The following is a 4,887-nucleotide window of genomic DNA, read 5'->3' as shown; positions in this document are numbered from 1 at the left end:
AGAAAACCCCCACTTCGTCACACCCTCACTGATATTGATATTAGAGAGAGTAATTTAAATAAATACAAAAAGGACATACCCAGCAGTATGTGGTGCCTACCTGAACACTGAGAATCCTTGTGGACTAAAGTGACATCCATATTGGTACATTTTCAAAGTGCTATAGGAATCTTGAGTTTTGTCATTCCCACTAACTTGAATAAAGGATTTACATAGCAAATATACTTTTGTTTTGATTTTTAAGAGTATCTCACCACAGCCTCTGTTTTTGAAAGCGCCATTTTGTACTTAAGTAACTGTATCCACAAATTTGTGCACCACATTAATTGCAGAAGTGTATACCAGCAGATGTCTATCTATGTGATTTGAGGGTGCAATCAAGTATTTACATATCTAAACTGTATATTTTAACCCATAATTTATATTACTTGGGAGAGCTAAACTAAACTATTTTTAAATTAAAAATATGCAAAATGAAAGTGTTTGTTACACTGGAATATTGATCCAATAAAAATAGGGATTTACAGTCAAACTATCCTATGAACACTTAACTAGGGCATTTTGAATAGTCAGATTAGTATAGTAAGAATAATTTGCATATTTCAAATCACTAGTTTCATGCCATATAAGAATCTGTTCCTAAAAATAGTTGACCAGAATAGCTAATATAAAATTGTTGAATTCTTGATGTGTTTTATCTTGTATAGCAGATTATATATAACTAATATCTTGCAATTGAATTTCTTCCTAAAAGGAGATCGTCCCAAAAGATGGTCCCTGAAAGAATGTTTCGGGAACTGGATTTATACCAGTTCAGATCCAAAACAATTGGTAGATCAATATTCCAAATCCAGATTCAGAACAAAGAAATGTATGAGAATACTATTTTAGCACATTTCCTCTTCAGATATTGTACCATGCCTCTCCCCCAACACCAGAGGTCTCTCCTCCCCTCTCTCCAGCTTGCCCCCATTCCAACCTGCGTAGCCTTCCTTCTACTTCCACAGCTCAAACAGCAGCATTTTGTGCTGACCTGGCATGCTAGTTTTGATGTCCCTTACTGTGGGAAACAACAGTGGGAATTTCTTTCCTTCTCCTCTTCCTTTATATAGATAGCAGTCTGCAGGCCAGAATCTGGAAGGAATAGGGAGAGGACCATACATAAGTGACACATGGCACACAGGAGCTTCTTGGTAACCCCTAGAGATTAGTTTTGGGAAATGGCTCCCACCAAAAGGAATAGGAAGATGCTACAATGGTGAAAATGGTGAAGTTTCACCAGGTCCGACAAGGTTAGGGGGGCCCAACAAGCAGAGGAACAGGAAGCTATCCCCAGCCAGACTGCTGGAGAAGTGCTCCCTTTCCCTACCCCCACCCCAGTGCAAGCAATAATGCTTAGAATGTGCTGAAAGGAAGGGAGAATGCCAGGATATTTGGGACTAGGTTGGAGCTTGTTTACTGATTGCTTTATAACTAAATGTTATATCAGAGATTGCAGGAGATCGCCCCCCAAGCAACTTAGGGATTTGTTTCCAAACAGTTCTGTGTATATATTGGCACTATTGGAGATAGTTTCCTGTCTTTTCCTATATGTAATTTTGTTGTATATATGTTGGGAATGATTTACTGAATTTTTCTGAATAAATCTGAGCAAGTGTCTACTCCTATTTTGTGTGTGTGTGTGTGTAATCCCAAAAGACAACTGACTGCATGATTCTGTCTGTATTCTGACAGCGCTGGGGGCTAGGAAACTGTATAGTTCCATGTCTGTTTTGACAATGCTATGGGCTGATTTACTATACACTCCTGTACAGATCTACATAGTGTAACATTTAGCACTGGTCTTTCATTTCTTTATATTATTTCCCTCCTAGTGCAGGAAACAGGGAAATTTAAAAAGGGAAAGGAAGAGTTATGCCTTAGCTTGGTAATGTCACAAGTGGGCAAAGGAAATTTGGAAAACATAAAATACTTCAGAGTCTTAGAGTTCATTAATCCAATATCAGATAGAGGTTTGCTTTTACCACGTGAAGGTAAGACACAGATACAGAGATTTTGCCTAAACCAAGACATGTCTCTTCAATCTAATCTCTCGTTCAAAAGAAATGCTGGAAAAAAAAAATCTTAGGGCCAGAATCTGATTGCCTTACTCCTGTTGGGTATTGAGACTACTCATTGAATAATGCTATTCTGACCGTGCAGTCTATATGATTTTATAAAAATATGCTAATGTGTGAATACAATGTAACTGGAATATGCTTCATCCATATAATTTTATAAAAAAATTGATAATGAGTGAATATAATGTAATTGGAATATGGTTCATGCAAAAGGTCTCTTGTAAGGTACCATTACAAAGCTTATTGTCTACTGAGTGTGGTCATCCTACTTGTATAAAGGTATCACTCTTGTGTCTGAAACTAGAAATATAAAATATAACTCTGAGGGCCTATTGTAATTATGCAAAGTATGGACCATTAATAGTTGTTTGGAATCTTAATGGATCCCATAAAACAGGACAATTGACTGGATGGCTCTGTTTGCAAGCAAGCCTTCCTGTGCGACAGGCTGGGAGGAATGAAGGCTTGGGGTCTTACAGTGACCTATGATCATGTCACATAAACTGGAATCCATCTTTAACCTGGTGCTTTTCCACTGAGGATGGGTGGAAACCCAGAGGAACAAAGGATTCCTGCCTTATGCAAAAGATATATAAATGGGTCAAACAGAACAAAGGGGAGAGCCATCATGAAGAATCCCCTAGCTATCACCTGAGCTGAAACAAGAGCTGTACCAGGGAAATGAATTGTGCCCAGGCCTGGAAGGTGTCCAGTCTGAGGAAATAAACTTACTGAAGCATCTCTAAGAGTGAGATTATCTGTATTCAGTTTGATTAGATATAGATTTGTGCATTTTTTTTTATTTTGCTTGGTGACTTACTTTGTTCTGTCTGTTACTACTTGGAACCACTTAAATCCTACTTTCTGTATTTAATAAAATCACTTTATACTTATTAATTAACTCAGAGTATATATTACTACCTGGGGGAGCAAACAACTGTTCATCTCTCTCTATCAATGTTATAGAGCGTGAACAATTTATGAGTTTACCCTGTATAAGCTTTATACAGGGTAAAACGATTTACACCTCTACCCTTTATAATGTGACCCGATATAACATGAATTTGGATATAAAGTGGTAAAGCAGTGCTCCAGCGGATCAAAGTTTGATATAACATGCTTTCACTTATAACGTGGTAAGATTTATTGGCTCCCAAGAACAGCATTATATCAGGGCAGAGGTGCATTTGGGTTTAGATTCCATTGGGAGTTGGGCGTCTGAGTGTTAAAGACAGGAACACTTCTGTGAGCTACTTTCAGGTAAACCTGCAGCTTTGGGGCAAGTAATTAAACCCTGGGTCTTTGTTGGAGCAGACGGGAGTGTCTGGATCAGCAAGACAGGGTGCTGGAGTCCTGAGCTGGCAAAGAAAGCAGGGGTAGAAGTAGTCTGGGCACATCAGATGGCAGCTCCCAAGGGGATTTCTGTGATCCAGCCCATCACAGCTACACACTATTGACTGAGTCAGGTTATGTCTACACTGCACTGTAGATGCTGCTGACATAAGAAGCTTTTCTGCTGGTGTAGGAACACCATCTCCCCAAATGACATTGGCAATGTGAACAGAATTGCTCTCTGTTGGCATAGCTGCATCTGCATTGAGATTTCCATCAACAGAGTTATGATACCTAGAGGTTCTGTTTTGTTCACACCTGTGACTAATGCAACTATGCTGGTGTAAATTTTAAGAGTAGACCAAGTCATAGATAATATGAGTAAGGCCATCGCAATGTGGCCAAAAGAGTAGAACACACACACACTTGCACTTTTGAAATGGAGGCTTAGGTAGAGATTGGGAATGAGGCAATGGTTAACTTTGACAGAAATCTTCCTGGCTACCAGTTGTGGGTTTTGGATATTTTAACTGAGTGTCAGATGCACTGTACATATTAGTACCATTTTCCGTGTCTTATTGACATGTATTCAAGGGAATTCTTGATAGGCTAAAAATGCCTCTCAAATGCCTATTTAAGATTGAGAAGATCTGTGAAGTATTTCTTAAGTACTTCATTTGCTGCAGATTGCTCTATGTTCTGGAATTGGGTATTCAGGTGAGGTGGATTAATTTGTTAAATGGTGTGAAAAATTAGGCTTTCTTGCTAGGTTAGGAATATGAAACAAAGCTAACATTTCAAATAACAATTTCTTCAAAAAATCCAGAAAAAAAATAAGACAGCTCTTAAAAAAAATAAAAAACCTCAACTACTTGTATTTGAATATTTGTTTCAATACATACTAGGGAAATCAGCATTATCAGTGATCCCCTTCAGGACAAATAATTGTGCCCATTCTCTAACATTAGCAGAAGTATCTTATTTTCAATTAGATAAATCTTAGATGACCATGCAAAAACAATTACTGGTGTAAGTGACCGAGTAAAGGCAGTGTAGTGGCCACTAGCCAGAAGCAAACATTCATATTTGAAAACATGTAGGTAAAGCAAGTTACTGTCATTTCTTTCAAAACGTACATATGTTTTATTTCGACTGTTGATTAACACCTGTTAAGGTACAGTTTACTTTCCTGAACAAATAAGAAGAACACACAGAAATTTGAATGCATTGCAAAGAGATAGCTCATTGGTAAGAGTTGACCCATGATCGTCAAAATTTCTGTCTGAGCAAATCTGATGTATGCATGAGGCAGAGGGTGTCATAAGTAGATAGGTAAGGTAAGGGTTAATTTTCTTTTACTGTAAAGGGTTTACAAAGGGAACCAAACACCTGACCAGAGGACCAATCAGGAAACCGGATTTTTCAAAAGTAAGGG

The sequence above is a fragment of the Chelonoidis abingdonii genome, chromosome 1 (genome assembly GCF_003597395.2).
Source record: "Chelonoidis abingdonii isolate Lonesome George chromosome 1, CheloAbing_2.0, whole genome shotgun sequence".
NCBI classification, from domain to species: domain Eukaryota; kingdom Metazoa; phylum Chordata; order Testudines; family Testudinidae; genus Chelonoidis; species Chelonoidis abingdonii.
This window is presented reverse-complemented; position numbering follows the sequence as displayed.